Genomic DNA, 23,296 nt, shown 5'->3' on the forward strand with positions numbered 1-23,296 from the left:
TCCAGTACTACATCGTTGCCGCATCAAACTTACGTCTCTGTTAAAAGAAATTTCCTCGTTCCCTTCTCAAGCCGCCTCCGCCTACGACCGCAGTTAAATCCACGATGTCGGATGGGTGGAAATACACCTCCTTAAATATACCGCGGGCTAGAACTTAACCAGGCGCACCTGTGTACGTGAGATGCCGATGCTCCCACATGACCAGAACTAACTCCGAGTCAGGAGAATAGGCATAAAGGGCGGACTATGCCACACGCCGCCATCTTGGAGTGATGTTTAAACGAGGTGCACATTACGTACCTACTAAACAAAAAATGGGTAACAAACATAGTTGCAGCCTATAATAGGTTCGTGCTTACAACCATCGCAATGTTGTAATTGAATTTCATAACATACGAAAAAACTGAAATATTTCTATTCACATACCGTGTGTTTGGCTAGATAAAGTCAATACAGCAGCATACGATCTCTAGCAGCTCAGAAAAACCTGATGCCGCTTCCACCACAGAGAAAGGTTTTTCAGTATTTTCTCTTTAGTGGCCCGAGTCAAAAAAATTGATGATCTATGATATCTAGCACCCTAGCGACCACTACAAATAGTAAAAACACATTATTACATATATACTCTATATATGAGTTAGATCATTCCTCAATAGTATAGTCGCCTATATCAGGGTTAAAACATTGTCATTAGCACCGTACCAATGCTGTCATCTTATCCTTGTTTCTCTGTTACTGTAAATTACCAAGGATTGGTAATGAACCATTGTATCTCCTCGTTCAGTCCCTGTCGAACCGAATCAAAAAAGAATATCCAGAAGCACTCCTGTCGTTTTCGAGAAATGTCCATAGGAATACCAGCACTACCCTTCACTTTTTCTAAGATAACCCACCGAGCATCTGTCTCACAGTGTTTTTTTTCAGGAAGTGTCTAACAAGTGGTGCTTTCATGCGACTGTTGCGAATAGCGGATTTGTGCTCACTGAATCGAACACGAAATTCACGCGATGTTTCGCCGATATAAATCGAGTCGCAGGGGCAAAAAATACCATAAATTATATTTTTGCTCCGACAGTTGGTAAAATCCTTGAGTTGAATTTGTTTCTCTTTATAGACAAGGCAATCAGTGATGCACGCTGTATCACGTGCGTGGCAACTGCCACACCTGTGATTGCCAAGAGCAGGAGATAACCCCGTAATGGTGCTCTGCCTAATCTTATTGGCACTTTCAAGTCTCGACTGAACTAAGATGTCTCGTAAGTTACGATTCCTGCGGAATGCTACCAGGGGTTGTTCTAGAATGGGCTCTTCTTCTCCTACATTCAATATCTTCCAATTTCGTTGGATAATGTTTTTCAATTTAAAATTGAAAGGAGAGTGATTTACTACACAGACCACTTGGTCATTCTTTGCACGCTGGTTACCTTCCAGTAAGTCGTCTCTGTTGTAGTATTTGGCCCTCTTATAAGCATGACGAACCAGACGGTTCGGATATCCTCTGGCCAACAACCTAGATTTTAGAGCATCCCCATGTTTGTGAAATTCTGACATCGTACTACAGTTTCTTCGAATTCGAAGAAATTCTCCAAACTGGATTGAATCCTTCTGTATACAAGGATGGTAACTTTTGTACTGGAGAATTGTATTTTTGGCTGTCGGTTTACGAAACAGGCTCACCTCCAAAATCAAATTAGTACCGGATATACAAATATCCAAGAACTCGACACTTTGAGAACTGCTATTAGCAGTGAAAGTCAGATTATAGTCACTAGCATTATGCCAGAGTAGATATTCTTTTAGGGAGTCATCATTACCTCTCCAGATCAGAAAAATGTTGTCAATGAAGCGTCTCCACGTAACGACCTGATCGAAAAATGGAGCCACCTCATTGAAAACATTTCTCCTCTCCCACTCTCCCATGTAGATATTTGCGACACTCGGAGCACAGGAAGCACCCATACTGGTGCCCTTTATTTGTTGAAAAAGTGCCCCATTGAATTCAAAAAAGTTGTTAAATAAAACAACTTCCAGGCATTCCAGTATGAATCCATCTGGTCTATCCCCTGGAGTCCTGGTTAGGAGGTCAGCCACTGACTGTAACGCCTGACATTGAGGAATGTTAGTGTATAACGCCTCAATGTCAAGCGTCACCAGTATCTCTGTCTGTGGGTCAAATGGCATACCCTCCAATTTCGAAATGATGTCACCTGTGTCACGAATGAAGGAGGTGTAAGTACGGGTGAGTGGACATAGAAAAGAATCAACATACTTCGAAAGTGGCTCAGTACTTGATCCAATAGTCGAAATAATGGGCCGCATAGGAGGGTCAGTCACACACTTATGTGTTTTTGGTAGCCCATAAAGGACTAGTGTGACTGGACAAGATTTATTAAAAAAATTAAACTCCTGTTGGGAAATATCACCTCTGTCCAGGGCCTTGCCAGTTATATCTTCGATAGTCTGTTTGAGTTTCATGAGATCCCTTGGATGTGCTTTTTTGTAATGGTGAGTCACTGCCAGCATGTTGTTAATCTTATTGTTATAATCCACTTTATTGAGAACAGCGATCCCTCCCCCTTTATCACAAGGTTTCACAATCACTTCTTTATTTGATTTTAAACTCTGGAGGGCCTTGTTCTCTGTACCTGTAAGATTACTACGAACAGATTGAGAGGTTTTTGTTAACCTGCCCACCTCCTTCAAAACAGATTGCTCAAAGATATGAACCTCCGGGCCAACCATTTCCAATGTGGGGGTAAATTGTGATGGAGGTTTGCAATTTGACCGATTAATTTCTGTCACACCTACTGGACGTTCTAAAAATTTTTTTTTTAGACGAGCCTTCCGAAAGAAGAAAAAAGGTCTTGGTATAGTTTGTAAATATTGTGATAGGTGCTCGGAACAAAAGAGAGACCTCTACTAAGTAATGCGCATTCCTCATTGGCAAGCTTTATCGATGACAGATTGAAGATTGGTAGATCATTGTTCTTATCTAGTGAGGTTCTGCCATCAGCATTCAACGCCAGTATTGGTTTTGTCTGGTTTTGACATACGGCTGTTGATGTAGAGGGCCCCCCTGTTGTAATTCCCTCCTGTCTGGTTCCCAGCGTTTGTTCCTCCCACGAAACTGACCTCTCCCTAAAAAAGGGGATGGCTGCCCCCGATATGTCTGATGTCCATTTGGTCTACCCCGAAATGGTCGTCCCTCATAGTGTTGATCCTCATTGTCATGTCCTGTTTCATTGTCAGAGTCGGTGGAAAATGTGTCCGAGAAGTTGAGGCCTCTTCTTCTATATCTGTTTGAATTCCCTGACTGTGCTTGATTCTGGTTGGATTCTTGATAGAAGGTAGCTTGCAGGTAAGGATATGCCTTTTCCTGGGTATACCATCTGATATCTTTCTTTAATTTATCAGTTTTCTTATTAGTGAGGTATATTTCAAAGTCCTTCATGTCAGTATTGATCCATTCCAATCTAGCCTTAGCCTCTTCAAGTGCTGTAGATAAGTTGAATTTTTCCTCTAAAGATAAGATTTCTTTATTTAAGGCCTCCATCATATTCCTTGCTGTTTCGATGATGAGCATCATCCAGTCCCTGGAGCAGCGGTTAGCGATAAGCGACCACCGCTCCAGGAACTTTCTGACTTCAACAAACAGAGCCGGCACATTCCTGACTCGTAGACCTGACGGGAAAACTCCAGATCTAAGACATTGAAGCATATAATGTGCATGAGACTCCATGCGCTTCAGTCTCTTCCTCATGTTAAGGAGATTATTCCATTCTACATTCTCACTCTGTTGTATTGGAATCGTACTGTCACTGGTAAGGGCTCTACCAACTAGTGCTGTAAAATCTTCATCACTAAATCCGAAGGTTTTGATTCCCTCCATTTGTCAAATAACTGAAATAGAATGTGACTAAGAAATATAATAGTGAAAAACAATTAACAGTTTCAGAACAGCCACCACCAAGTGTATGCACAATTACTACAGTGTATCACACATATAAATAATCAGACAAGGTCCAGCTGATTGTGTCAAATGCTCGTGCTAATGCTACCAAAACACAACCCACAGTTAAATAACCACGAAACTAAATTGAAAAGAACAGGGGGACCTCATTCAGGTAATTTCAGGTCAGGGAGTAGAGGGGAAGGAACACTACAAAACAAACTAGAAAACTCCCTCTTGACCTATAAGTACTTTTAACATGGCAGATACCTCACATACACAGGGCATATACAAATATATGTACACTTATATTTGAATTTTTTGTTATTTTATTACCTTTCTGCAAAGTAACTACTTGAAGTCACTCATATTGAAAAAAGTATATTTTTATACCGGTTGGTTCTAAAAATAAAACAACTATGTCTTTTGATATAAAAACAATTGGCCTGGAGTTCAGTTCTTGACTGTGTGAAATCTTTTGCTAACTCAGTGTGTACAACAAATACTTTACACTATCCTCTGATACTGCCTTACTGCTCAACCAAGCTACCACTTTAGAGAGTAAAGTCAGATCTGACTTTAACCTCTGTTATACCTCTGGAGATTGTGGACTCTATACACACTGTACCTTACTTTGGTCCAATATATATTAGAGCCACTTTCATACAGCTTGGTTACAAGTGTGAGTAGGAGATCCCCTACAAACTCAGGAGTAGGCACCCCGAGACTCTGCAGGAGCCGACCTTTGGGGCTGGCGGTCCCTAGGGCCATGTTGGGCTCCAGCAGGGGTGCTCCTAGGCCCCCCTCCAACACTTACAAAAAGCCCTGGGGGGGTGGCGGTTCTCAGAGCCCCCTCTCAATTAATATTTTAAAGTCCCGGGACATGACCCCCGGACGCTATTTAGCACTTAAGCGGGCTTCGGGTTTTCTTTTTCACGCGATACGCATATCCTACGCCCATCCCGCGATCCTTGTGAGACCCCCTGAGCATGCCTAGGGGGTCAGGATGTACCTACCCTGCCCCCTTTGCGTTTTGGGCACTTGTTTGTCAGTTTTCTTGTGCCTAAGTTCTACCGAGACACAAAATGGCTGCCAACACTTCCTGATTTGGAGTGCTCACACACAGTTGATAGCCAATTAGCATGCAGCTCGTGGATCTTATGGGTAAGCGTATGATCCTCGGATGGTACTTCGTCCATAGATATATCTATGATTTTACTTTTAATTTTTTCAGGAACTACTGCACGGATTTACACCATTTAACGAAAAGCGTCATCTGCGAACCAAACTCTACCTCTCTGCCAAATTTGGTGTCATTCCGTTCAACAGTCCGGGCTGTAGCCCGTCTTAAAGGACCCTATGGAAATTGCATGGGGAAAACACGTTTTGGAACCCCACTTGACGAATCACCCAGAAACTTTCAGCGAAGGAGCGGAGCGGAGCAGGCCCTCTTCTTGGAGAATTTCGCAAAGATTCATTGACTGGCGCCAAAGTTATTCCAAATAGAATGTTGCGGATTTCCTATGGAAACTAGGTCCAAACTATAACTACCAACTGGCGAAAGCCAGTAGGTAATATATATATTACCTACTGGCGATAGCCAGTAGGTATATATAGTTAGGACCTAGCTACCATAGGAAATCCGCAACATTCTATTGGGAATAACTTTGGCGCCGGTTGAGGAATTTGCGTGTAATTTTCCAAAATATTGGCCAGCTCCGCTGCGCTCCTTCCCTGAAAGTTTCGGGGAGATTCGTGAAGTGGGGGCTGAGAAAAAAGGGGGATCCCAAAACGTGTTTTCCCCATGTTAATTTCCATAGGACGTTCTGACAAGGCTACAGCCCGAACCGCTGAACGGAATTACACCAAACTTTGCAAAATTGTAGGGACTGGTACGCAGAAGTGCCTTTGCTATATAAGGTGAAAATTGCTCCAGTGGTTTTTATGAAAATTAACTTCAAAAACACATATATATCTGGGCGGAGCCTAAAGACACATCTCATCTTGAGATCTGATTGGCTGTCAGCACTTCATCCAAGAAGTGTTGGCAGCCATATTGGGACCAATATACATGATAGCACCTCATTAAAAAGCATTGTAGTTAATAGAGGGTTTTAGGACTTTAGTTACATTATAAATCATTTGTTGATGGTACCATACTCATTTTAGGAATTGTGGTGTGTTCTAAGGTGATTTTACCATGTGAAAAAGCCTTCTGCTGGGATATCATGAATCATGTTTGAAAGAAAACTATTATCTCATGCTTTTCCCACAGTGGTTTGGAAGGGGATCTATAAGCTAAACTGAAAGCATATTTTCTGTAAATTCACATTATCTTTCTCAGTGATGTGAGAATGAAGTCTGACATTCTCAGTAAAACATGTACATCCAAAAAGGACAGAGACTGTCAGTTGATTCCTTTGTGTTCTACTGCAGCCTCCTAGAGTGTTCTAAAGAACAACTAGAGCGCTAACAGTCTTACTTATTACAAAGGTATGGCACACCTGAAGCCATCTTGATTGGAATAAAGTGGTAACTCTTAAAACATTTAATTTAAAAAGATAGTGCTGCAGAAAGAAAAATTAGGGCACATTTTGAGTGACTTCCCAAATCCTCTTCTATTTCATTAAAAAATTCTGACATGCAGTCTCCCAAGATGGCCACCAGAGACAAAAGAGCCCAAATGTAGCCCAAATATCACCCAGATGTAGCACAAGTATAGCCCAATGACAGAATATACCCGAGTGTTTTAAAGAACAACTAGAGCGCTAACAGGCTTACTTATGACAAAAGTATGGCCATCTTGATTGGAATGAAGTGGTAAGTCTGAAAACATTTAATTTAAAAAGGAACAAAATGAGGGATTTCATTTTGCCATAGAAAGTATGATTAGCAGCAGACTTCCCTTGTGAGCAGTAGCTTTACTACAGTGATCTAATGAGCAACTAGGGTGCTAACATTCAGAATTTATGGCAAATGTGTGACACATCTGAATGCCTTCTTGATGGATCCAAAGTAAACAAGCATTGAAAATGCAATAGATCTCGCCCTCGTTTAAGTTAAAGCCATTCTGTTTGTAATGAAGTGGCTTTTTAGCTTTGCTTTTATTAGTGTTTTTAAAACTTTCATGTAAATAACATGCATATGTATGCATATATGTATATGTATGCATGCATTTATATTTGTATTTATATAGATGTGCAGATTATATATGTATGTATATATATATATATATATATATATATACACACATACATAAATGCATATGCATATATATGCATATATATGTGTGTATATGTGTGCGTGTAGAGAGAGGTAGAGAGGTAGAGGTGTAGAGGTAGAGAGGTAGAGGTAGAGAGGTAGAGACTAGTAGAGACTAGTAGAGAAAGAAGTAGAGAGAGGTAGAGAGGTAGAGAGAAGAGAGTGAGTAATTGAGTAGAGAGTGAGTAGTGGAAAGTAGTAGAGAGCAGTAGAGAGAGTAGCAGAGAGTGAGTAGTAGAGAGTAGTAGAATGAATAGTAGAGTGAGTAGTAGAGAGTAGTAGAGAGTGAGTAGTAGAGAGTGAGTAGTAGAGAGTGAGTAGTAGAGAGTAGTAGAGAGTAAGTAGTAGAGTGAGTAGTAGAGAGCAGTAGAGAGTGAGTAGTAGAGAGTAGTAAAGAGTGAGTAGTAGAGAGTAGTAGAGAGTGAGTAGCAGAGAGAGAGAATAGTAGAGAGTGAGTAGTAGAGAGTGAGTAGTAGAGAGTAGTAGAGAGTGAGTAGTAGAGAGTGAGTAGTAGAGAGTAGTAGAGAGAGAGTAGTAGAGAGTGAGTAGTAGAGAGTAGTAGAGAGTGAGAAGTAGAGAGTGAGTAGTAGAGAGTAGTAGATAGTGAGTAGTAAAGAGTGAGTAATGGAGAGAGCATAGTAGAGAATGAGTAGTAGAGAGTAGAGAGTAGAGAGTAGTAGAGAGTGAGTAGTAGATAGTGAGTAGTAGGGAGTGAGTACTAGAGAGAGAGTAGTAGAGAGTAGTAGAGTAGTAGAGAATGAATAGTAGAGAGTGAGTATTAGAGAGTAGTGGAGTAGTAGAGAGTAAGTAGTAGAGCGTAGTAGAGATTATTCCAAAGTTTGGCACAGCACTACTTGCACAATAAGTCCAATCAAATCATATCACTTAGAGTCCTTATTGAAGTGCTGAATCTTGGTGTATATTCAAATGCTTTTATTTTCCTTAAGTTTATGTACCACAGCCAGCTGACGCGTTTCGTTCTGTACAACAGAACTTCTTCAGGGCGTTCTTATTTCCTTCAAGTTATGTCGGTATCCTGTTGTCATATAACTAGATATTTCTTCCAAATGTTAGACGAGACGTAAGTACATTCTTATTCAAAGTGACTAGGTATCAATTTTACCCACACAATTCGGGCAGACTTGAGTAATTTATAGCATCCTCAAAGTCAGTCTTTCAAAAATTCCAAAGTATAGGACATGATAATCCAAATCCAAATGTTTCTCAGGAAAAGTCATTTTCAATCGTTTGGAATTTCGGCGTTTGGGCAGATATGACCTAGGGACCCCCAGTATGCAAGGGGAATTAGTCCCCCCTCTGCAAATGCGCCAGTGGCCTGCGTTGCAGAGAGGTGTAAAAAGAGGCATAGCCTCATTACACCTCTGTGCAATGCAGCCCCTGGCCCATACTGGAGATTCCTGGTGGGCTTTCAGGACTTATATAATTAGGAGTTAGCATTAAAAAACTTTGAAAGTCACTGAAAAAAACATAGGTTTCAGGCCTTATATAGTTAGGAATTAGCATTTAAAAACCTTGCAAATTCACTGAAAAAAACATAGGTTTCAGGCCTTATATAGTGAGGAATTAGCATTTAAAAAACCTTTAAAATTCACCCAAAAAACTAAACGTTTTAGGGGTGTTATAGTTAGCTGGACATTTCACTCATACAAAACCATTGAAATTGCTCCTATATAGTTAGTTGTACTAACTATATTTCGCACACCCACAATACACTGCTGATGATGTCACATAGTACATCATTCATGACATGGTCAGTGACATCACTGACCCATGTCATGAATGATGACATGTCATGAATGATGTAATATGTGACAATATGTGATAAAGGCTGTGACGTTGTCAATCTATTATATTTGCATGGTCACATGGCCTGTGCCGCATGTGCCGGATGGGTGTGGTGAGTGTGCAAACCTACCCTCAGGGAGTGGCCGTGAGATGTTGAGAACTAGACCACTGACCTGCACACCGTCAGCGAGTACGCCTGCGACAGGTAGCTATGTGGGGCCAACATCGAAACGTAATCAGAGTGGCGTGGCGTATGACGTAACAGGGCAGGGATAGACACAATGACGCGGACGGCTCGTAGTACTGCGTCTGGGAGTCGAGCAGACAGGCCGCAGCTGTCCCTCTGCGAGCCTGGGTCCAATCTTTTCAAAACTCACACTATACAAGTGTAATGTAATGTAATGTAAAAGTTATTTGTAAAGTGCGACATTCACCGGACGGTTTCTGGGCGCTGGTCACTTTGTTCAATGAGAGGTGGAGGACGGGGAGGTGAAGGCTTACGTGTAGATGCAGCGGAAGAGGTGAGTTTTGAGAAATCATTTTCTGATTAAGTCTGTCAGCTGGCATCTGTCCGAGGCATTTGTGAAAAGATATCGAAGTTATTTCTGTGAGTGAAACCCCTTTAATGCTCCTTTCACCACATTAGAAGGTAACGTACCCTCTTCCCACATCACCATCATACCCCCAACAACCTTCTTGGGCCCGGAAGTGTCCCTGTGTGATTAGAGAAAGAATAATCTTAGTCATGTATAGATTTACATATAAAAAAAATTATTTAAAAGAAAGAACAACAAGTAAGCCTGAAGGGAGTCTGGTGCTGTGGTCACTGCCACGAAGTAGGGGTCACTGCCGTTCAGGACTCAGGACACAGTTACACATGTGGGATTGGCTTGCGTTAAATAGGGTTAGTGGTACCAGAAGCATTGGACTGTATGAGCCTGTGATGATGGTTGATGTGGACGGGTCGCACTGGGAGCAATGTGTCTTGCCTACTGGACTGCGTCATGTGGAATCGGGACTGTATCTGAATTGCAAGGCCTGCTGAGCGTAATGTAGGCCAGAGGTAGCGATGAGGAAGGACCCACAGGCATGTGCATACGTTGGTGGCCCCACCGGCCTGCGTAGTGCAGGTTCAGTGGAACCACTTGTCTGCAGACTTCAATCTGTAAATATTCCTCACTAACCGAAGGGAGTGAGGTGCTGTGGTCGTTGCCACGAAGTTGGGGTCGCTGCAATTCAGGACTCAGGACACAGTTACACATGGGGATTGGCTTGTGTTAAAGAGGGTTAGTGGGACTACGTGTCGCCAGCCTTGCATATTGAAATACGCCTCACTGGTCGAAGGGAGTGTGGTGCTGTGGTCGCTGCCACAGACTTGGGGTCAGTGCGATTCAGGACTCAGGACACAGTTACACATGTGGGAACGGCTTGTGCTGAGCAAAATTAGTGGCACCAAGTGTCGCCGCCGTTGCATATGGAAATATGCCTGACTGATCGAAGGAGTCTGGTGCTGTGGTCACTGCCACAGACTTGGGGTCACTGCCATTTAGGAGTCAGGGCACAGTTACACATGTGGATTAGCTTGTGTTGAACAAAGTTAGCGGCAGCACGTGTTGCCAGCCTTCCATATGGCAATATGCCTCACTGATTGAAGGGAGTCTGCAGCTGTAGTTGTCTCACGGAGTTAGGGGTCACTGCTATTCAGGACTCAGGACACAGGTACACATGTGGGATCGGCTTGTGTTGAAGATGGTTAGTGACACCATGTGTCGACGGTATTCCACAGTGTATGTAGGTAGCGCGGTGAGCAAGGGCCCATATCCATGTGCATGCGTTGATGGCCCCACCGGCCTGCGTAGTACAGCTTCAGTGGCACCACATGTCGCTGGCCTTTCATATGCAAATATCCTTCACTTATTGAAGAAAGTCTGGTGCTGTGGTCACTGCCACAAAGTTGGGGTGGCTGGCATTCAGGACTCAGGAACCAGTTACACATCTGGGATTGGCTTGCGTTGAACAGGGTTAGTTGCCACCACGTGTCGCCGGTCTTCCACAGTGCAGACCGGAGGCAGCGGTCAGCAAAGGCTCACAGGCAGGTGACGTTGACTTGAGCTGCACAGATTGGGAGCATAACCCATTATAGTCTCTTACAAAAATTTGTGTCGCTACCAATCTTGAATTGTGAACCGTGTAACCCCAGTGTAGGGTGCAGGCAGCGGTCAGAATGGGCGCACAGCCATGCGGCGTTGAGTGGCACCTGGAGCACTCAGCGTGTGCACACCCTGCGATGATACGCGGTCCTGGTAGGCCGAACTGGGAGCAATGTCTTGCGAACTGGACTGCGTCATCTGCGATCACCACCGCATCTGAATTGTGAGCCCTGCAGTGTAGATCCAATTCAGTATTTAGCATAGACATCGAGGAATGCTTTTTGTCACTTCTTCTTGACAAAATCCGAGGACATAGAGTTCAATTTGTGAACCCTGCTGTTCACAGTGTAGATCGAAGGCAGTAGTCGGTACAGACATAAGTCTGCGGTGCTGTGGCGTTGGGTTTGCAGGGGGCTTGTGTTGAGGAGGCCCACAGTCCTGGCGGCAGCCACGTGCTAGAATGAGGGTCGCGGCTCTGGCAGACTCATTGGTCTTCCCAGAAGTGAAACCAACGCCTGGCCTACTTATTCATACTCCTATGCTGGAGTGGCGTACGTTGGATCAGCTCACTCCGCTTCTGCTTCCAGGGAGGGAACAACACAGCTACATGACCGAGATCTTCCCCACTGCCTGAGGTAACATGGTTGCGTACGCTGTGCACTACACTACAAGTATCAATAGTATATCTACACATGGAGAAGTTTGTGCTTTGAATAGTGAGGTCTGTGCTGCACATCAGCGTTACACTTGGCATTGTGTGCATTATTATTGATGGGTGACTTGCCTTCTTCATATATAGTTGGTTGCCACATCTGCCAACATTCAGCTATTGCACGGCTGAGGGGCCTTGGGGTTTTGGGAAGGTCCGTTGTCGTGTTTTGCGCTGTTTCGGTGGTAGTAGCGGGGGAAAGTGCTCGTGGTGGTGGCGCTGGGTGTTGTGGTCTTGTTGGGTGTCAGAGCTACATGATCAGTAGCTCTGTCACGTGTTGGTCTTTAGATGTGGCTGGGTCTAATTCACGTATTAGATAGTCAACCTCCTTACACCAGTTAAAGGTTGATGTTGTTACTGGTAAGTCAGCTTATCATCTGCTTTTTGGATCGCATTGCAGATTTGGCTGGTTGTTTACAATATGGGGAAGTAGTTTTTTCATGTTTTTTTTGCACTGGAAGGCCTACTTTGCATATCATTAGCGTTAATTGTGGCTCTCGTTTGTGGCGATTTTGTTGGCGGAAGGTATCGATGGAAGAGTGGTGAGATTTGCAGTTTTGACCAGGCTGAGAATGGGATGATAATTTAAAAACACAGAAAAAAAGATATGTTTAATGAACATTATAATTAGAATTAGCATTTAAAAAACCTTTGAAATTCACTGAAAAAAAAATAGGTTTCAGGAACGTTATAGTTAGAAATTAGCATTTAAAAAACCTTTGAAATTCACTGAAGAAACCATAGGTTTCACAGACGTTATAGTTAGGAATTAACATTTTTAAAAAACTTCGAAATTCACAGAAAAAAACATAGGTATTAGGGACGTTATAGATAGTTGGACATTTCACTCATACAAAACAATCAAAATTCCGCTGTTATAGTTAGATGAGCTAACTATAACTCACGCCCCCTCAATGCACTGCTGATGACGTCACATATTACATCATTCATGACATGGTCAGTGATGTCATCACTGATGATATCTCAAATGACATCACTGATGACAACATCCACATAACAATCTGATGCACCTCATCAGACCTTAATATAACACTTGATACACGCACTCTAAAATACAGACTATATTTTTCGAAACCATGAACACACCAATATCAGTTAGTACATATTTACTGACTAATTCCTAGGTCTACACACACATCAATTCATTCACCCATACAGTCATTCATACATACAGTCAGCCATCAATACAGCATTATCATATCCAGTCACATATCTATACAGACACTCAGACACCGCCTCTCATTCATAGAGTTATTCATACACCTAGTCAGTAATTGAAATAATGAATCACACTTTTATTTACTCACCTGTACAGTTATACACATACCACCTCACTTATTTAAACATATACTAACACATACTTTCACTCTAATACAATAACTAATACAAGCACACACTGATCCATACAGGCACTCTGACAATCACTCACCCTCACATATAGTCATTTATACTGTCCAACAGTCACATATACTGCCTTTCACATATGCAGTTACTCACACGTGTACCACTGAGGTATCCATTCACTCACCAAGACACCCATACACACATTCACCCAGCCATACAGCCCTTCACAGATACAGACTTGAACACATATACATAATGAATTATCCACTTACATATTTATGCACAGAGTCACCCCCCCCACCCACCCACACAGACACTCAGGCACCCATACAGATACTCAGACAAGGAATCAATAGCCCATATAGATCCTCATTTAGCTGCTAACCAAACCATGCTACCGCTTGCACACCATCTGGCAACCCAAACTGTGTGAATGCCTGTATCAGTCGCTAATACATGCATTAAGTAAGACACAATTAATCACTCACTTATACAGTCAGTCGAACAGCTACATAAACATGCATCCTGACTCTTATACACCAACCCATTCATTCTTCATTCTTCAATACACCGTGGCATATATATATAAAACATATTTAAATTTTATAGAAACACATAGTCACTAGATGATGTCATCAGTGATATAATCAGTGATGTCATTTGAGATGTCATCCGTGATGCCATCTGTGATGTCACTGACCATGTCATGAATGATGTAATATGTGACGTCATCAGCAGTGCATTGCAGGGGCACGAGTTATAGTTAGCTCAACTAACTATAACAGCAGAATTTCTATCGTTTTTTATGAGTGAAATGTCCCCCTAACTATAACGTCCCTGAAACCTATGGTTTTTTGCTGTGAACATATATATATATATGCTATATGCACATGGTGTTATAAAAAGAATAAATAACTGAAACTTACTACTGCTGTGGTGTCGTGACTTCTGTATACAAGGTGGGAACCAGAAGATTCGAAGTAATATATATATATATATTCACTGAAAAAACCATGGGTTATAGACCATATATAGTTAGGAATTAGCATTTACAAAACCTTATTTTACTCACACAAAACCATTGAAATTCCATATATAGTTAGTTGCACTAACTATATATCGCGCACCCGCAATCCACTGCTGATGATGTCACATATTACATCATTCATGACATGGTCAGTGACATCACTGATGACATCACTGATGACATCTCAAATGACATCACTGATGACATCACTGATGACAACATCCAGTGACTGTATGTTTCTGTAAAGTTAAAATATGTCTTACATATTGAAGAATGAGTGGATGTATAAGTGTCTGGATGAAGGATTTAGTAGGTGTATGACTGACTGTATGAGTGAGTGATTAAATGTGTCTCACTGAGTGCATGGGTTAGTGACTAAACTGTTTTAATTTGTGCATCATTGTGTCTGTTGTTCTGTAATCTGCTGCATGTGTTGATCATTAGCTATATGACTAACTATATGGGTTATTGATTGGTTGCCCAAGTATTTGTATGGGAGACTGAGTGTGTGAGTGGGTGGCTGGGAGGTGTATGACTCTGTGCATAGATGTGTGAGCAGTTGATTCACTAGATGTATGGGTTCAAAAGTGCACGTGGAAACAGCTGTATGGGCGGTTGACTGTGTGCATGAGTGTTTTGGTGAGTGAATGGATATCTCAGTGCTACATGTCAAAGTAAGTACATATGTAAAACACAGTACATGTGAGAGTTGACATATATAAATAACTGTGCATAAGAGCCAGTGAATGTGTGAGCGGCTGTATGGATCATTGTGAACTTGTATCAGGGATTGTATAAGAGAGTAAATATGTGTTAGTATATGTTTCAATAAGTAAGGTGTGTATAACTATATAGTTGAGGAAATGGAGGTGTGATTGATTCTTTGCAAGACTGACTAGGTGTGTGAGTAACTCCATGGATGAGTGACAGTCTGTGAGTGTCTGTTTACACTGAGTGTATCTAAGGTTATATTAGAGTCTGAAGAGGTTCATCGTATCATCACATGAATGATGTCATCAGTGATGTGATCAGTAATGTCAAATGAGATGTCATCAGTGATGTCATCAGTGATGTCATTTGAGATGTCATCAGTGATGTCATCAGTGATGTCATTTGAGATGTCATCAGTGATGTCATCAGTGATGTCACTGACCATGTCATGAATGATGTAATATGTGACATCATCAGCAGTGGATTGCGGGTGCGCGATATATAGTTAGTGCAACTAACTATATATGGAATTTCAATGGTTTTGTGTGAGTAAAATAAGGTTTTGTAAATGCTAATTCCTAACTATATATGGTCTATAACCTATGGTTTTTTCAGTGAATTTCAATGTTTTTTTATTAGCAAATATCAAAAGCTTTAAAATGTCAAGTACGTGGTAGGTAAAAACATTTTCGTGTTTATGCACGCTGATGTGCTTTGAACGCTGCCCCCCCTCCCCTCTTTTCTTTTAGGAGTATTCTCTCTTTGCAGATAGTGAAGGGTAGGTAACGCAGGCCTTTGCCCCCGTTGTAATCCGTCGTGCCTGCTTCCCTCTCCATTTGATTGATTGTTATCCAAGCATTTACTGTTTTGGAATTGCTTCTCTTTGGTTCATTCTCTATTTACAAACAAGCACATAGTCGCAATACTCTGTTTAGTCTTTGCAGATAGTGAAAAATAGTTAGAAAAAACAAAAGGAATCAAGCAAAATCAGTAGGCCTCTAATGGGATCTCTTTTTGACCTCGCTAAAATAGAAACATTAGGAACAACCCCTCATGAGAAATATGAAACTAGTGAGAGGAACCGAGCTCGACGCCATGATGGCTGCAAGACAGCTCGGCTCCGCCGCCCACCCCGCCCAAAATAACGACAAACCCTATGCAAATATTATAAATATATACAACACACCAGCAAAGTAACAGGGTAAAACTTTATTAAATAACTATTTACATGGCAGCCTGCTGCAACATCGATCCAAATACATGCTGCCGTTCCCAGGATTTCTCCCCGACTACTCTGCGGCCTACGAGATGGAGAGGCCGGGGCGTTGACTATGCGGGGCCTCCGGCCGCAACCACAGCGCCAACGATCGCTGCTGACGGAGGGGAGCCTTGCCGGTGAGACCACTGATCTGAAGAACCGCTGCCAGCGGTGCCTCCCTGAGCCGCTTGACGGAGGCCCCCGAGGGGCGGTGTGGTGGCGCGGACTCGGAAGGGGCGCTTGGCTCCTGCCCCCTCCCCAAGTCTTGTTGCCCTGCTGTGGCTTGAGATCGCCCCCGACATAGGCGGCCGGCTCCCGGGGTCCGGCGGAACTTTTTGTCTTTTGGTGACTCTTCCATTCTGGACCTTGTCCCACAATCCGTTTGACCTGAAGACACGTCCTGCGGTGCCCTGGTCCGACCATCACATATACCTGCGCCAGGAGACGGCGTGGGGTGCACTGGAAGGAAGAGGCGGCGCGAACGAGCCTCCCCCACCTCCCCAGGTGGAGGTTTCTCAGCTGCACCCCAGCGCTTAACTCGGCATCTGAGTTATGCCCACTCTTCTGGCACAGTGCCTACCTGCGCCACGAGACGGCGTGGGGTGCACCGGAAGGGAGAGGCGGCGCGAACGAGCCTCCCCCACCTCCCCAGGTGGAGGTTTCTCAGCTGCACCCCAGCGCTTCACTCGGCAGCTGAGGTACGCCCACTCTTGCGGCACAGTGCCTCTCTCGGCCAGCTGAGTTGCGCCTGCTCTTGCTATTACAGCGTCTCACCCGCCATCCGGCTGAATTGCACCCACTCTTGCGGTACAGCGACAGGCGGCTGCCACGGAGCTCACGAAATGGCGGTCGGCTCCACAGACTTGGGCCTGGCCTGCAAGGATGGCTCTGGGCAACCCTGGAACTCGGACGCTTGACTGCTAGGGCATGGGCCCCATTCCCAAAAGCGTCCCCTCAGCCTTGAAGATTCTTCAAGAGTCACCGGGGCCCCCGACTCCCGCAGACTTCCGGTGGGGAGCGACTGCCATGATTGCTCGCGGAACGGTCACGACGTAGCCACGGGGTGCTCTCATGCTGACGCCAGCTTCAGTCTGAAACATCCAGAAACACTGTAGTATCGCGTTGTCGCGTAATGCGTCATATGACGCGCCGCGTTAGCGCACCCGATGCGCGAAGCGCAGCTTCCCGGAAGCGATCCGGGGCGCGGCGCGGAGCGCGTAACGTAAGCATAACAGGTCATGTGACTTGTTAATAAAAATTTTCATTGGTTCATTTCACTTTTGGTTTCCTAATGATGTAAGGCTAGGTCATGTGACCTAAAAATGACACTTTTCATTGGTTTAGAACTATTTTTTTGTCCCAAATGATGAAAACCCCTCCTTGTTTCCTCACTCTGACTTTCATCTTTGTGAGAGGAAGACCTACAGTGCCTCGCTCGGCCACCTGAGTTACGCCCGCTCTTGCGGCACAGTGCCTCGCTCGGCCAGCTGAGTTCCGCCCACTGTTGCGGCACAGTGCCTCGCTCGGCCAGCTGAGTTCCGCCCACTCTTGCGGTACAGTGCCTCGCTCGGCCAGCTGAGTTCCGCCCGCTCTTGCGGCACAGTGCCTCACTCGGCCAGCTGAGTTCCGCCCACTCTTGCGGCACAGTGCCTTGCTCGGCCAGCTGAGTTCCGCCCGCTCTTGCGGCACAGTGCCTCACTCGGCCGGTTGAGTTTCACCTACTCTTGCGGCTACAGCGTCTCACCCGCCATCCAGCTGAGTTGCACCCACTCTTGCGGCCTACGACATGGAGAGGCCGGAGCGTTGACTAGGTGGGGCCTCCGGCCGCAAGCACAGCGCCAACGATCGCTGCTGACGGAGGGGGGCCTTGCCGGTGAGAGCCACTGATCTGAAGAACCGCTGCCTGCGGTGCCTCCCTGAACTGCTTGACGGAGGCCCCCGAGGGGCGGTGTGGTGGCGCGGACTGGGAAGGGGCGCTTGGCTCCTGCCCCCTCCCCAAGTCTTGTTGCCCTGGTGTGGCCTGAGATCGGCCCCGACATAGGCGGCCGCCTCCCGGGGTCCGGCGGAACTTTTTGCCATTTGGTGACTCTTCATTCTGGACCTTGTCCCACAATCCGTTTGACCTGAAGACACGTCTTGCGGTGCCCTCGCAATGCGGCCTGGTCCCTGAATGTGTGCAGGTGGACAGTATTGATTGGATCAAGATGGCGGCTTCACACAAAGCTGACTCAAGTGTTGCTGCTGATGCTATGCAGACAAAAACTGGTTTTCAGTTTGTACATTCTTCAGGATTTTTCCATCCAAGGCTGGTTGAGAGTTTGTAGAACGATGGCTTCAGATTTTCAACATACTACTCTTCAACATTCTTCATAAATGTAACAATGGGAGACTCACTAGGAGAACGGCCGTTTATCTTTCCTTTCAAAATGCTGCCAACAATATTTTCTGAATGGAAGACACCATCTTGTAGCATAAAGGGCTGCGTCAAGGGTGGTATTGCCCAGAATGTCTTGTTTTCTAGTGCTCGTAATGACGAAGCCAGAACTGCCGAAAGGGATTCTGCTCCTGCCGCTACTTATTGGAGACATTGAACTATACTCTGGACCTGCCTGGCCTCGACCAAAATGGGGCCAGTATGGGAGCGACTTGCAACTCCTTTTGACGTTGTAGTTACTTATCCTTGACGTTATGGGGGATGTATGCGGTCTTTGTGCACATGGCGGGCGGGGAAGGGTACTGACTGGGAATACGGACAACCCTATTGATGTCGATTTTTCATTATTGAATATTGTATTAATAAAGCTTCGAAGTAATGTTACCCATCATACTCGCCCATGGTGTGCGTATGGACGATTTTATTGTAACTGATCCTGTTATACTTTCAATTAAAAAATCAACCTTCACTGATTCTGCAACCGTTTGTCACGTTTAGTTTTTTCAATTAAATGGCTCGCTTGTTACATACTCCTATACCCCTGGCTTTTGAAAGACACCATCTTGTAGAATAAAGGGCTGCGTCAAGGGTGGTATTGCCCAGAATGTCTTGTTTTCTAGTGCTCGTAATGACGAAGCCAGAACTGCCGAAAGGGATTCTGCTCCTGCCGCTACTTATTGGAGACATTGAACTATACTCTGGACCTGCCTGGCCTCGACCAAAATGGCGCCAGTATGGGAGCGACTTGCAACTCCTTATGACGTTCTAGTTACTTAGCCTTGACGTTATGGGGGATGTATGCGGTCTTTGTGCACATGGCGGGCGGGGAAGGGTACTGACTGGGAATACGGACAACCCTATTGATGTCGATTTTTCAGTATTGATTATTGTATTAATAAAGCTTCGAAATAATGTTACCCATGATACTCGCCCATGGTGTGCGTATGAACGATTTTATTGTAACTGATCCTGTTATACTTTCAATTAAAAAATCAACCCTCACTGATTCTGCAACCGTTTGTCACGTTTAGTTTTTTCAATTAAATGGCTCGCTTGTTACATACTCCAATACCCGTGGCTTTTGAAAGACACCATCTTGTAGAATAAAGTGCTGCGTCAAGGGTGGTATTACCCAGAATGTCTTGTTTTCTAGTGCTCGTAATGACAAAGCCAGAACTGCCGAAAGGGATTCTGGTCCTGCCGCTACTTATTGGAGACATTGAACTATACTCTGGACCTGCCTGGCCTCAACCAAAATGGCGCCAGTATGGGAGCGACTTGCAACTCCTTATGACGTTCTAGGTACTTAGCCTTGACGTTATGGGGGATGTATGCGTTCTTTGTGCACATGGCGGGCGGGGAAGGGTACTGACTGGGAATACGGACAACCCTATTGATGTCGATTTTTCATTATTGTTTATTGTATTATTAAAGCTAGAGATAAGTCAAGTACGTGGTAGATCAAAACATTTTCGTGTTTATGCACGCTGATGTGCTTTGAACGCTGCCCCCCCTCATCATTTAGATTACCACCGCCCATTCCAAAACGCGTACCGGGCGCTCCCCACGCAAAAAAAACGCTTGGTTTTTTTTGTGGTTTTTTTTTGCCCCGCGGGGCCCTTTTAAAGCCTCCACATCAAACCTAGAGGGTGAGGGAGGATCTACTAAGCCCCCTTATGGTCATTTCCCCCTTTGTTTTGGCCTCCTCTTGTCTCTCGATCCTACCGAGAGACAAGATGGCGGCTGCTCCGGACTGTTTAGAATGTTGACAGACACCGGAGAGCCAATCAGCTTCGCTTCGCGAAGTTCCGTTACGCGTCAAGTACGCGAACCGGAGCGCTACCCGGAGCGCTGTTACAGATATATATATTTTTTTGAACGTTAATTTATCAAAATCCACTGGAGCACATATATTGAGACCTAGCAAAGGCACTTCGGGCTAACAGTCCCTACAATTTTGCCACGTTTCATGCAAATCCATTCAGCCGTTCGGGCTAAAAGTGAAGCCAACCGCCCTATGGAAATTAACATGGGAAAAACGTGTTTTGGGACCCCCCTCTTTTCTCGGCCCCCCCTTGACGAACACCCCCCAACTTTTCAGGGGCTGCTCAGAAACAAAATGTTCCATTTTCCTGAAAATTTCAGCCAATTCCGTCCACAAACGCCAAAGTTATTAGACATAGAATTTTCAAAAATCCCATAGAGAAAAAATCCTAACTATATATACCTACTGGCGACCGCCAGTAGGTAATGTACATATATATATATATATATATATATATATATAATATATATATATATATATATATATATATATATATATCACCTCCAAATGACTCTCCTGCAGCTTTTATGACAAAATACGTTAGACAATTAAGAATGTTATTATGCACAGCCTTGAAGTGTCTCGCCACTGGGTACGTCGGGGCATTGTTGACTATGGCGCGCAGATGCTGAAGAATTCTGACATGCACCTGTAGATTTGTACTTCCCACATATCTTAAGCCACAGATGCATGTCAGAACATACACAGCGTATTCTGGTCTACAGCCTAAATTACCCTTTATCTTAATGGCAGTGGGGCTGAACGGGGTAGTATATTCAGAGGTGTTGACCTCAAATTTGCACGCCCGGCACGAGGTGCATTTAAAAAACCCTTGTCTATTTGTCAACCAACTGCCTAGGGTTTTTAATTCTGAACTGTGTTTCACTAATTGTGTGCGCATAGATAGCCCTTTTCTGTAATGGTTGGTTAGTCAGGAACCCTGGGGGCTAGTACACTATCTGTCAATATTATTGACCAGTTGCGCCTGATAATTGACCTGATCTTCCTTTCTTGTCTGTTATATGTGGTGATAAGTCTGGGTATCTCTTCCTCTACATCTGTCTTTTCCTCTGTGAGTGTGGGAAGAAGGGATTCTCTTGATTTTTTCTGCACTTTTTTTAACTGCTTCCTGCAATCTCCTCTTCTCATATCCCCTCTTTCTAAATCTCTCTAAGGCCTCCTCACAACATGTAGTAAAATCCTCTTTGTTAGTACAGATTTGTTTAAGTCTAAGTAATTCTCCGTAGGTAATTAGGTGTTTGGGATAAGCACTGCTGGCATGCAGAGTCGTATTTCCAGCAGTGCTTTTTCTATGTAATGTGGTTGCAATTTGTCCTTCTATCACAAACACCCTGACATCCAAGAATTCTATGCTTTCATCATTTATCTCGGAGGTGAACTTAAGATTCACTGTGTTTACATTGATGTTATCGATAAAATCTAGTGCACTTTTGAAGTCGCCTTTCCAGATAATAAAAACATCGTCGATAAACCTGAACCAATGCTGTACATGGTTCTCGTACTCTGCGGAGTGTATGCGTTTGAGGACCTGCTCCTCCCACCAGCCTACGTGAAGACACGCATAGCTGGGAGAGAAGCAGGCCCCCATCGCAACACCCCTCTTCTGTACATACATGTCATTGTTGAAGACAAAAAAGTTATTGGTCAGACACCAATTAATCAATTCCATCAATAACTTGTTGTGGTTATAGCATTCCGCTAGTCTAGTTTCTAGAAATTCTTTCACGGGTCTCAGCCCATCTCTTTGTTGGATGCTAGTATATAGCGATTCTATATCCAATGCTATATATAGAAGTCGTCTGCCCATTTCACTTTATGCAATTTGGTCAAAAAAGCACCGGTGTCCTTAATATATGTTGGGATTTTTTGACAAAGCTCTGCAGGAAATAATCAACATATTCAGTCACATGTTCCCCCATACTCCCAATTGCCGATATGATTAGTCTTCCTGATACTGGGGTGCATTTTTTGTGGATTTTTGGAATGAAGTACACTCTTGGGACTATAGGAAAATCCACCTTTAGATATTTACATTCTTCATTCGAAATCATATCCTCCATCTTCCAGCGTGCAAGGAGTTTTTTATTTTATTTTCTTGGGCTTGTCTGTATTCTGAATAGCTTGATTTAGCATAGTATTCCAAATCATTTAGATGTCTGTATGCCTCCGTGATATAGTCGCAACATGGCCAGATCACTATGTTTCCGCATTTATCAAACTTGTTTACCACTATTTCCTGATTTTCGCTCAATTTTTTATTAAGTTGTTATATGATTTTTCTTGATATGTTCGTGATCGTCTTTTATGTTTGATTTGATAATTTAGTTTTTTTATTTCATTAGTGACACACTCATGATAAATATCTATGGCATAGTTGGTACAAAGGTTGATTACATTTTGAAAGGGCTGATGCCTGCTGCTTGTTGTCTGATATTGGCGTTGCTCAATGTGTCTTGTGATGTCTGCATTTCTTGTTCTCTGACATCACTTTGTTCCTCATCCACTAACTCTTGCATTGCTTGTAGCATATGGATGTCAGATACTTGTAAAGATTTTGTAGTGTTTCCAGCTATAATGTTTTTCTGTTGCGGTTCTTTCAAATCATCTTTAACAGCGAAGAATTTCTTTAATTTCAATTTGCGGATAAAGCAAAAGACATCCACCCTTTTGCTGGTGTAGTTAAAGTCACTTTCTGGGCAGAATGACAGTCCCAGGGATAACAGTTGTTTTTCTGCTTCAGATAGTGTTAGTGATGAAAGGTTAACTATTGTGTTGTCATC

The sequence above is a fragment of the Lissotriton helveticus genome, chromosome 5_1, assembly GCF_964261635.1.
Source record: "Lissotriton helveticus chromosome 5_1, aLisHel1.1, whole genome shotgun sequence".
NCBI lineage: Eukaryota > Metazoa > Chordata > Amphibia > Caudata > Salamandridae > Lissotriton > Lissotriton helveticus.